At 33.4% G+C, this 13,586-nt stretch overlaps 1 long non-coding RNA gene across 1 annotated transcript in view; it reads left to right on the forward strand.

Annotated features, from left to right (window-relative positions):
- The window catches only part of LOC128247670 (uncharacterized), a 6,182-nt gene extending 761 nt beyond the window's left edge, over nucleotides 1-5,421 (forward strand). The window contains exon 2 of the long non-coding RNA XR_016241308.1: nucleotides 5,207-5,421. This is a non-coding gene — a long non-coding RNA (uncharacterized LOC128247670). The remainder of the gene's footprint in view (nucleotides 1-5,206) is intronic.
- The last annotated feature ends 8,165 nt before the right edge of the window (nucleotides 5,422-13,586 follow it).

Raw genomic sequence — 13,586 nt, forward strand, 5'->3', positions numbered from 1 at the left:
GTTTTTTCCTCAGCCCACTAGCAACAGTAGATCTAATTCAAGCTGTAGCATTCATTCTGTAATGCCAGTCACATCTCATTTAGCAATGTTAACATATCAATGTTGTGACAGCTTAACTAAAGGCTTTTACAATGTTAAGTTTTTAAGTAAGTTACTTCACAACTTAGTGGCATATACAGAACTGCCACTTAACCTCACCTCTCGTTTCTGGAAAATTATAAGAACAAAAAAGTTTAAAATCTTCCACATTCATCTTTGAATATTCTGTGGATAGGATGCTTTCTTTTAGCAGATAACATACCCAACAATGACTTGGTAACAACTAAATGATATAATACTAATAAAATTAGGTGTCTTTGTTAAGAGATATAGGACTATATCTCTTATGAAGAACAAACAAGAAAAAACAACTAAGTATGCGCAGACGCTCAGGGAAGGAAAGAAAGGTGGTTTTTACATTTCGAGCAAAGCTCTTCTTCAGAAACAGGACACAGAGAAAAGTCCAAGAGAAAAGGAAGACAGAGGAAAAAAATCGTCAATGATTTACACACACACACACACACACACACACACACACACACACACACACACACATATATATATACATATATATATATATATATATATATATATATATATATATATATATATATATATATATCTTGATAATATGGAGAATGAAGAATTTGAACATTCAAACTTTATGTTTATTTCCAGTTAGTTTATTCATAATAATTGTCCGATGTGCTTTGAGCACACTAACTGCATATTGTTGCATCTTTATATGCAGTAATTTATGCATTATTTGTACAATCTTTTCAAGGTGTATAAGTATTACATTGTTTGAAGAGGAATTTTCCTCAGGGAAATTCAGTATCTGCCTAGATATTATATCCTTCCTCTTGCTATATATATACATATATATATATATATATATATATATATATATATATATATATGTTCTTTGACTGCTATTTCTAAATTTTCAGTATGTTGGAGAAGCAACTCAATGCTAATCCCTGTATATTTATGATGATAAATGGTTTTACCGATAAAGGTTTTTTCATACTGAACTACTTGGCAAAATTGTTAATTATTAATTCTATTATTAATTGACGATTCCCTGCCCTTATTCTTGTATATTTTATATTTGATACCTCTAAGTTAGATGGTTAAACCGTAATCCCTCCACACGGGACTTTTTTTCATACGGGACTATTTGTGACGCACATGGAATAGATTTCTTTGAGGTGGGATACCTGAACTCACTAGCCGATGAATCCGTAAGTGCCTTTCTTATCGTTGATTTTTGGTGTCGCATGACCAAAAATTTTTTAGAGACACTTTCAAATTTATCAGAATATCGGACTGAAGATTTGGAATAGAGAAATTTTCATTCTCTTAACCATGAAACGATCGTATCCGATTAACTACTTGGCAAAATTGTTAATTATTAATTCTATTATTAATTGACGATTCCCTGCCTTTATTCTTGTATATATATATATATATATATATATATACATATATATATATATATATATATATATGTATGTATGTATGTATGTATGTATATCGCAGTATCGACCAGACTATTGGATGCAGCAATACATTACTGGTCACAAAGCATTTCATATTGTTTTAACTTTCGAATGATGCCACCCCTCTGCCTAGGCAAGCAAGCCAACATTCCCTCTGATTGGCATGTTAGTCTGTGGCAGGGTTAACCATTTACAACCTAGTGGACTGGAGCAACATGAAATGAAGTTTTTTGCTCAAGAACACATGTAGCCAGTCTGAGAATCGAAACCTTGATATATAAGGATCATGAGTGCGATACCCCTAGCCACTAGGCTATACATATATATATATATGATATGGGTTTCCATGCAGTTTCCATCAAACAAATTCACTCATAAGGCATTAGCTGGTTTCGGGCTATAGTAAAAGACATTTTCTCAAGGTACCATGCAATAGGACTGAACCCCAAATCATATGGTTGGTTGCAAAGAGAACTTCATAACCACACAGCCATCCTTGATACAGACCAGTATATAATTCAATATTTTATTAATGAGTCCACGTCTGCCTCTCCTTATATAAATTTAAATTTCAAGTAAATTACGCATATTCGTATGTGAGATGGTTATGCAAATTCAGATCATTGCAATTGAATATTTTAGTTAATATTAAGTTAACTCTCAAATGTGTGAGTGGTACATATTAGTAATACCTTGTTCAATAATTAATAATGTACTTGTAGGCATAAATGGGTGGTTAAAAAGTTTGCTTGCCAACCACAAGGTTGTGGGTTCAGTCCCACTGCATGGCACTTTGGGCAAAGTGTCTTTTATTATAACCAGGATTCAGCAAAATATTTGTGAGTAGATTTGGTTAATGGAAACTGGAAGAAGCCTGTCATATATGTATATATATATATTCATTTATTCTTTTACTTGTTTCAATCATTTAACTGTGGCCATGCTAGAGCACTGCCTTAAAGTGTTTTTGTTGAAGAAATCAACACCAGGACTTATTCTTTGTAAGCCTAGTACTTATTCTATCAGTCTCTTTGAATGAACTGCTAAGTTATGGGGACCTAAACACACACCAGCATTGGTTGTCAAGCCATGGTGTGGGGACAAACACAAACACACAAATATATACATACATACATATATATAATATTATTATTATATATATATATATATATATATATATGACCAGCTTCTTTCAGTTTCCGTCTACCAAATCCACTCACAAGGCTTTGGTTGGCCAAGACACTTGCCTAAGGTGCCACATAGTGGGAATGAACCTGGAACCAATTTGACACGGGTTTTTTGCTGAATAACTGTCCTAGTGCCCTTTGATATGCACATATGTGCATTTAGTTGATTTATATTAAATCAATTGCAACACATTCAAATCTAAAAGTTGGCAATCCTATGCAGCTTATGTGATTAGCCAGATCTGGATTGTATCAAATTGCTCATATGATACCTGCCCAGGTTTTAAATCCCTATATTTACTGTTATGAGTGTGTGTGTGTGTGTGTGTGTGCATGCACATGCTCATTTGTGTGTGTCTGTGTGTTTGTCTGCACTTGTGCTCCACAATAGTCACTATGAGGTAGGTGTTATTGTTGTCTCTTCTATTAATATTTTGTCTGCTCATTTAATGCCTTCTTAGTTGTGTGAATTAAGAGAGTTGTTACTTAAAATCAAGTAAGAGTTAGTGACAGGAAGGACATCCAACTGTAAAATTATACCTTAATAATGTATTTGTCTAATGTATATTAGAACCGAAAAAATGAGGGTAAGACAAATAAATGAACCTGATGCAGTAAGTTAATAAATTTTAAATCAATTAAAACTACATCTTTAAAAAAAAAACAGGGAGACAAGTCTGACAGTTTAATTAATTAAGATTAATTAAATGTAGAATGTTTTGGGGAAGTAAGTTTGATCTTTAGCACTATGGTGACCACACACTGGACATGTTCTGTACACCAAGTATGTGAGCACCAATTTTACTATTAAGTTTTCATGCAGCAGGAGTCCCTGAGTATTTCTTCTCAGTCATTCCAATAACTAATTTACTAGCAGGGCAAGGTCATTACAAAGAAGCTGTGATGTAAGAAGATCTCTAAAGTTCTACATCTAAACAAAGCTGAATTTCTCCATGACAATAGCAACCAAGCTCCCATCTCTCAATCACCTTTAAGGAAATGATTAAGAACTTTGCTTCAATACCTTTTTTTTTTCTACTGCATTCATTTCTGCATTACCAGAAGTAACAGATTACATAAACAAGCAATCATAGTGCAGTTTCTGGACCTGAATTTAAACTTTGCTACAATTCTTGTATCATGCTCCCAGGCTGGCATACATTAAACCATTACTCAGCTTGTCTCAGTTAGACAGATTGACAGCCGATAACATTCCTACTTCATGGTTGAGTGATCAGCAGTCGTGAAGGCATTCACTTGACACAACAATATGCAAGTATCCTAATTTACAAAAGCCATTCTACCAACGCACGCATGCATAAATGGATATAAAACAAACATAAAATTTATAACAAAATTTTATTAAAAAAAGAAAACTCAAAAAAAAAAACACAGGTTCAGTTTCTGTAGAATTCTGGATTGGCAATTGATGGCAAACAGTTCTGAAATAACCCCAATTACCAGAGAGAAAAAGTAAATAAATAAATGAATAAAATAAATAAATGAATAAAATAAATAAATGAATAAAATAAATAAATAGATAGAAAAATAAATAAATGAAAGAAAAGAAAGAAATAAGAAAAATAAATAAAAAGAAAGCTAAATAACCATAAAAAAATATTAAAACTATTTCAAGCAAACCTAAAAAATTAAAAGGAACAGCTCAGCAAAATTAACTGACGAAATTGTTTTCTCAGAAAACAGTTTTATTTTTCTAATAAATTTTGATTTTATTGCATAAAAAGTACTCAATTCTATGTTTTAGTATAAGGGATAATAAACAACAACAAAACATATCACTTTTGAAACAAATAGCAATGTAATAAATGTGAGAATTTTTATCTATTTGATATCATATTGTGGAATGGATATTACACATTGCTGTATCATATTGTTTTCAAATGAGTTTTGGAGGATAGGGGGAGCTATTTGAGGAAGCAAAGGAAAATAGATCCACATGAAAAAGCAAAACACATAATGCTGGAAGATTTAGGGAATTTAAGGGGGAATAAAGAGGAAATTGCCAGCAAAAACAAGAGAATGGAATGGAGAAAGAATGAACAGACAAAAATAAGATAGCTGCAGTTAAGAGTAAAAAGAACAGTTATGAGGAAAAGAATGAGCATTTTTCAATATCATTTTTTCAGCCATCAGGCAAAATTTAATTAACCAATATAATGAGTTTATTTATATACTACTTTTAATTTTCAATGAATTTCAAAATATGTTGGTTTCTGAATTTAATTTGATTATATTTATTTATTTTTATTTACTATTATATTTACTTATTCATATTTATTTTTTTTTATTTGTCTATATTTATTTTATTTACTATTATATTTATTTATAAATCATTTATTTTGGAATTTTTGGTGATTGGAATTTATATATTTGTGTTGAAAGAAATTTCAATTGTTGTGTGTGTCTGTCAGTTTTATTTAATTTATTTCTTTTGTTATATTTTTTTATCTTTTTTAGAATTGCTGCTTGAAATATGAAAAAGGACATTAGTCTAAAATTACGATGACGATATATTGCCGATGCTAGTTGTTGTGCTACTGATGATAACATTGTTGTATTACTATTTTAGGCAAAAATTAAGCACAATGTTGAGAAATACACTAAATTTAATTTTTTGTATGTTCATTTTCATTAGTATCTGTAAAATTAATGAATAAAACAAATGAACCAAACATTATATTTATTTATTGATTACTTTTTTTGTACCAATTTTGAATTAATACTTTAACATAAAAAAATACAAAAACACACAAACAAAAAAAAAAAATTAATGAATTCTTAACTCACTCTTCTTAACAATTAGCAAATGAGGAGTAATTAATAATGTAAAACAACAAAAACCAAAAAAATGTACTAAATCGCAGTTATTACAATAATCAACATTTGTTTCCATTCTCAATATTTCAATGAATATTTCCTATATTAGATGGAATTGTATTTCCTTTTGCAGTATCAGTGTATGAGATTGCGTGGCAAAAAGGAAGAGTCATTGAAAGTGGTAGGGGAGAAAGTGGTGTCGATCTTGTTTTATCTTTACACTGAAATAATCAAAGAGAAAGGTCTAGATGTCTAGATCAATAGCTGTCTCGAAATCTTGTTATAGAAAAGAAGATGGGTCAAGGAATTTTCGAAGAAGTTAAGTCTAATTGAGATAGCTTTCATAACTGATATCTTACAACTTGATATGCTATCTTCTTGCCTAAAAATAACCTTCATACTCAAGTAAAGTTATATATCTTATGGTCTGTTGTTCATTGAAATCTAATTTGTTCATTTGAGAATTCAATGTTAATATGTAACAGATATTTAAGAGAAATTTAAGGTTCAAGAATCAAACATATTCAATTTAAGGCAAATGTATTCAATTTAAAGGCTGTAGTTAATTAACTCATTGCTTTTGTTTTTAAGAGTTGGTGATGAAAGATAGACTATATGCTAGACTTAATGTAGACGAAAAGTATCTATTGATTCTTGTAAATATATGTTTAGGAACTATGATATACATACTTGTAAGTATGTACATATATATATATATATATATATATATATATAGTGAAAATTGAAATATATTGCAGCCTGCTGTTTACATTAATTATATATATATATATAGGAATCTTGCAAACACATATTTATATATATATATATATATATATATATATATATATATATATATATATACATGCATATTGTTTATACCATAAGAATTTAGAAACTTTGAGAATTATGAAATGAATCGTTTTTAATGGAGGAGTTCAAAGTAGATAAAGCAATAGATATTAGAGTGAAGAATATTGGGCTAAAAAAACTCCTTATATGGAAAAAGCATCTATCTATCTATCTATCTATCTATCTATCTATCTATCTATCTATCTACCTATCTATCTATCTATCTAATATATATATATATCTGTATATATTCACACACACACACACACACACACACACACACACACACACACACACACACACAAATCATCATCATTTGGCATGTCATCTCTGCTGGCATGAATGGACAGTTCTGACTTGTCAGAGGCCAGTGCCATGGTCCAATACATGCTTTGGCATGGTTTCTATAGCCTGATGCCCTTCCTTATGCCAATCAATTCAGAGATTGTACTAGGTGCCTTTTTTTCTGTGTAGCACCTAGTACTGGTGAGGTTACCTTGCATCTTGCAAGACTAAGGGCCTAAAGTGGTTGCAATAATTGATAGAGAACAGAAAAGAGAGAGAGAGAGAGAGAGAGAGAGAGAGAGAGAGAGAGAGAGAGGGAGAGAGAGAGTGCAATGATTTTTAGGTGGAATGATGAGAGAGAGTAAAGTAAGATGAGAGGAAGAGATTTATGAGGGTGAGAGGGTGGTAGTGAAAAGAATAAAAAAGAATATTGCAGGAGGGGTGGGGTAGAATATATGGAAGGGTACAGGGAAAAGAGGAAAGGATTAGTGTCAGGGGTTATTGAAAAAGACAGGGATGGGAAAGAGGGAAAGGTGGGTTAGTAGGTGGGGATTTCATACTATTCTACATTTTTAAGGGTAAGTCTGGGTAGAAAGTGTAAAGGAAAGGGTACAAGAAAGGGAGAAATATACAAGGGGGCAAGGAATCCTTAAAAAGTCATTGAGAAGAGAGGTACATGAGTTGTGGGTGAGCCAGAGGAAAGAGATGAAGGGACTGTTGAGGAGGCAGAAAATCTGTTGGGAGAGCACAGACAGTGAAAGAAAATTAGGTAGAGAGCAGGGGTTAGTAGGTGAGTACAGTGAAAGCAATGAGGGGAAAGAAAGAATGGAGGGCACCATAGAGGTAGGTAGGAGGAGTAGGGTGTGGATGCAGAGACAGCATCCCAAATGGGAAGGTCATAGAGAGAGATTGATAAGAGAAACAAGTAGGGGGAGCAGTGTATGTATGTGTGTGTGTTTGTGTGTGTCATGAGTGTGTGTGTGTGTGTATGTGTGTGTCATGAGTGTGTGTGTGCATCTGTATGTGAGTTTGTGTGTGTGTATGTGAGTGTGTGTGTGTGTGCATGTGTGTGTATGTGTGTGTCATGAGTGTGTGTGTGTGTGCATGTGTGTGTATGAGTGTATATGTGTGTATGTGTGCATGGAGTGTATGTGTACATGTGTGTGTTTGTGTGTGTGTGTGCATGTGTGTGTGTGTGTGTGTATGCGGGCATTGGTCAAAATAATGGAAGCACCACTTATTAACTATTTTTTCTCATTGGGAATATGATAAATTCAAAACTATTTTTGTATGTGTATATGAGTTCATCTGCAGTGTGCATGCCTTATACTTCCTGATATAACCCTCTGTTTTTTTTAAGGGTGGGATTTGTACATATCTATATTTTAAAAAGTTAAAATTCATGATCTATCTGATTTTCAAGGGGACACATTGTTGGCGCACTGAGGGATGGAGCTTCAGTCACAAAAACTACCAAATTGTTTTGAGAGGTAAAATCTTTGAAATCATGTTGGTATTCCAAAACCAAGATAAGACCAGCTCTGGCAAGCATAATTCTGGATGAAAATTAATGCCCACAGACAGGGACCAGCAATTAGTGAAATTCATTGTGTCTAAAAACCATCAAACTACAGTAGCAAAAGTGATGGAGGCATATGGCTCAGTGGTAAGAGTGTCGGGCTCACGATCATGAGGTAGTGAGTTCAATTCCTGGACTGGGCTGTGCGTTGTGTTCTTAAGCAAGACACTTTATTTCACATTGCTCCAGTTCACCCAACTGTAGAAATGAGTTGCGATATCATTGGTACCAAACTGTATTAGCCTTTGCCTTTCCCTTGGATAACATCAGTGGCATGCGGAGGGGAGGCTGGTATGCATGGGGGACTGCTGGTCTTCCATAAAAACAACCTTTCCTAGACTTGTGCCTTGGAGGGGAACTTTCTAGGTGCAATCCCATGGTCATTCATGACTGAAGGAGCTCTTTACTACAGTAGCAAAAGTGACAGCAGAGCTAAACCACCACCCTGGTAACATAGGACCAATAAACATTGTTTGTTGTGAGCTCCATAAAGTTGGATACCATGGGAGTGCTACAATTGCCAAACTTCTCCTTTTTTCCCATCAACAATGACATATGGGAAAAAGATGGTGTCTAGCCTATTGGAAGTAGTCAATGGCTCAAAAATATAATTTACTCTGAAGATACAATTATATACACATATATATATATATGTGCATATATATTTATATATATATATGTGTGTGTGTGCATATATAAGTAAGTGTGTATGTATTTGTATGTGTATATGTGCCTGTGCATGTGTGTGCGTGTGTGTGTGGGGGGATGTATTTTCTTGAAATTTTATATATTGTTGGAGAAAGTTATTCCTTACGTTGATGGCGTTTCAGTATGTAACCACTCAGTTGTGAAATCGATACGGATTTTGTTACCAGTGGAACAGAACAAGGAGAAGCATGATAACACCTTTTTTTGACAAGATCATGACACACAAGCTATTGTAAGATTTTTAGTTTGTGACTTACAGCTGCAAGAGAAGTAAGAAAAAACTTTTGCAACTTCAAAAATATTATACATACATACTTATATATGTACATATATATATGTATATATATAAATAATATATATATATATATATATATATATATATATATATATATATATATATCATCATCATCATCATCTTCATAATCCTCATTATCTAACGTCTGTGTTCCATGCTAGCATGGGTGGGACAGTATGTATGTATATATGTGTGCTTGTGCGTGTGTGTTTAGATAGATAGATAGAAAGAAAGAGTGATAGAGAAGAAGAGATACATATATACATACACATATGTAATACTTGCATATATATGTATGTGTGTGAACACACACACACACACACACACACATACACATGCACAAATATTCATACTTGCATACATACATACACTCTTAAAAGATTTAATTTTGCTTGAAAATCAAGTCTCAGAAAATAAATGATATAAATACACAAACACCATTCTGATTGTTTTAGAAGAATTATCAGATTTTACCACAAATATAAATATTATCAATTTAATTATGAATTCAACCATTAGCATTTCCAAATTACCATCAAAATTATTGATTTTAATAGTAACATGAATAATCTTACTATCAGTATTACAAGACTTTTTGTTTTGTTTTGTTTCTTTTTTTTTAACCATCAGCTTAATCAATTTTATCATCATAATTCATCAAATGTCACTCTCGTAATTATTGTTTTTTCACTATAAGTATTATCAAGTTTTACCAATTTCATTCATTTAAAAGAAAATCAATAATGCCACACAAGAAAAAAAGAAAAATATAATAATTATATTGAAAATGTTTAAAACTAAATGAAAGTGAAATCATCAAAGCTAAATAATAATATCATGTTAATATTCTATTACTATTAGAAGCACTATAAAGGCTTGCTATGCTAATCTATGTTTTTCATACAAACTAAAGAGGGATACTTAATAGTAAATTATGAAACTTGATAAATGTCAGATCATAAGCTATATTGGTTTATTAATCATGTCTATTATTAGCAAAATTATCACATTGACCTTCCATGTAGATGTGTTTTCATTAAAAGAAATGTATGGTGAACTAGAAATTTGATCTTGAACATAAGAAGAAAGTATAGACAGCCATCAATCAAGAGAGGATGGGGGTGGCTTGGAAGTGTGTATCTGTGTTTTGGTTCTATGATTTATGTGTCTATGATAGTTGTGAGTAGACATAGATATCTTCTGTGTCCTCTCACCCTTGACCCAATCCAACATACCAAATGAGAAAGCTGGAGGAAGAGAGGGCAGCAGTAGCACCTGGTTGGTACTCATTACAGGTAAGTGAACAAGAGCAACGTGAAATGAAATATCTTGCTCAAGGTGCTGACTGTTCCTGAAATTGAACCCAAAACACATTGCATCACCTGATTCAGGAATTGAACTCATGACCTTGTGATCATGTGTCAAGCGACCCTAACCACTAGGCCAAACCCTTTCACAGCTTAACTAAAAACCTAAACTGTATCTTGATACTGGGCTGATGAGGAAGCATCTCCATGGTTAGTCGATCTGCTAGAAATAACAACCAAATCCTTATCATATCCTGCCACCTTAAAGATAGAGAAAAATTCATTCAATAATGTAATACCAAATGCACAAACATCTGGAAAAAGTAGGAAGCATAGACACAGCTGTGATGTCTTTGGTCATTGATGTTCTATAACAGGTCTGACCTGGGGTTAAACGACAACAACAATAAAACTAACTAATTCACAATATGCCAATGAATATTTGGGGACAGTTGAATAAAATGAAATGACTGATTACATCTGGTCATTAAACTGTGCATCCAGAATTTAAAAAAGAACTTGTCAATTAAAATGTGTTCATATGAAATTTTAGTGAAAGAAAATGTGGAAAATTATTATTATTATTATTATTATTATTATTATTATTATTACTGAGTGAGAGAGCAGTGCATGCCATCAAAGTGACACTGGGGTAAAATATACGAAGCCCATTATACCTATCATGACTACCCATCTGATAAGGGTACACCAGGCACATATGCATCACAACCATGTGTGCGCGACATGGTGATATCATATCAAGATAAACAGTGCATGACCTCTCAGGTGGGGCCCAGTTAGAATTTTTTTCAGGTCGAGTAGCCCATCCCGCTCAAAAGGTCCCTGAATAAGGTTTGTTTAAGGATGTTGAGCAAAACACCCATGTTTCCAAAGGTGAGTTATTCAAACGCCAAAGAATTCCTCTCAGCACATGGCTATGATGCTCCCCCAATACTTCTGCTTGTGATCAGAGATGCACATATCGTCAGCCACCAAGGGACATGCTCAACTGGTTAAGGTCAAACAACTGACAAGCAAATCTGTGGTATTGAGCAGAATATTAGCTGTAGCCCTATTATTATTATTATTATTATAATAATAATAATAATAATTTGACTCAGGTTTGGTCTTATTCCTGGCAGGATTTATGTGGGTAGCAGGTTACGACCTGTAACCTTAGGTATCCACTAGCTTTCAATAGACTTTCAAATGCTTAGAAACTACCTGATAATCTTTTCTGTCCCTAAGAGGCAAACTTTCTGTAGAAACTCTATGGGACATTCTTTTCCAATCCCCTTCAACCATTTGTCTACATCTTTACTAACAGTTCCCAATGAACCAATTATTATAGGCACAACCTTTACAGTTTTCATTTTCCAAATTCTTGTAATAGTTATTATTCTGGCTTGGCTCAAGTTTGGTCTTATTCCTGGTAGAATTCATGTAGGTAGTGGGTCGTCTCCTTCATTGGACACGAAACTCGGCTTGCGAAGACCTGTTGGGGCAAGCGAAAGCGAAATCGTGATGGCACCTGTACCAGTGCAGCGCTAAGAGCACCATTTGATTGTGATTGTTACCAGCGTCGCCTTCCTGGCACTTGTGCTGGTGGCACATGAAAAGTCATTCGAGCAAGATCGTTGCCAGTGCTGCTGGACTGGCTCCTGTGCAGGTGGCATGTAAAATACACCAATTTTGAGCGTGGCCGTTGCCAGTACCGGAGTGGTTGGCATTAGGAAGGGCATCCAGCTGTAGAAACTCTGCCAGATCAGATTGGAGCCTGGTGCAGTCATCTGGTTCACCAGTCCTCAGTCAAATCGTCCAACCCATGCTAGCATGGAAAGCAGACGTTAAACGATGATGATGATGCTCGACTTTTGCTTTCTATTTGTACAAGTTGACTCCAAGTCTCACCCAGAGACCTCAAGAGACAACAAGTTAGAAGTTCATGTTGGTGTTATTCCTAGGGTGTCATATATTTGGTTTTGCACATAGTATTGTTCTAGAGAATGTTTAAGAAAACATAAGAAAATCATGAGTTTGTTTTAAAATTTGAGATTACAAAGAAAGTATTTTATGTACATCAAAGCCTGACAACTCATTGCTTCAAAAGTTTAAATTAATTGGTGAAAGCAATTCATTTAACATAATGGAAGCTATTATTGAACACTATCTTTCAAAATTAATACTGCTTGGTACAGACATTAAGGAGATTTCGAGTGTCCTTGAAAAGGTATGTTCTTCTAAAAATCGTTTGAATTTTTTGTGTAACTGTTTGGTGAACTTTGAAAAAAAGAAAAGAAGCTGAAAAAGCTGTCTCTTTTTCTTTCCTTTTTTTCTGTCGTCTTCCTTTTTCTATTTTTTTCTTTCTTTCTGCCTGTTATAAAACTTAAAAAACTGATGATGTCATTCCATCACCTCTTGTTTTGAACTTGACAAAGACAGACGTACTGTCGAAATATCGTTCAACGAATAAAATATCTATACAATCGAATCGCGCTCTTCGTCTTGACTATTATTATTATTATTAGTAGTAGTAGTAGTGGTAGTAGTAGTAGTAGCCAACAATAACAAAGTTTAATGTATTTAGTGCTCAGATGCACTACAGTGAGAAAGGGTAAACAAAGATACAGAAAGAAGCACTAAGTCAAGTAAAGAAAGACAGCAATGAAAGCTAAATGAGCATGCATAGTATATGGAATTAAACAAAAAAAAACAAAAAAAAAACACGAAAATAAGAGCAAAAGAGCAATAAAGAGGAAACTATTGGTGAATTTCAAGAAGTATGGAATTTTTTAAGGATGCCGGTAACTTATTCCATGCTTTGGCAATTCTGAGTGTGAAAAAAGTGTTTCTAAAAGTCATGGGTGCTGCACAGTTTTGTTAATTTTTTAAAGAATGTCCATGAGTGGTAAATGTATTGGATTAAAAAAAAATGGCAAACGTTGTAGCTGGAAACATCGTAGAAATTTTGTGGGCTTTTACCAAGTCAGCTAATAG

This window comes from Octopus bimaculoides, chromosome 4 (genome assembly GCF_046866305.1).
Source record: "Octopus bimaculoides isolate indiv1 chromosome 4, ASM4686630v1, whole genome shotgun sequence".
NCBI lineage: Eukaryota > Metazoa > Mollusca > Cephalopoda > Octopoda > Octopodidae > Octopus > Octopus bimaculoides.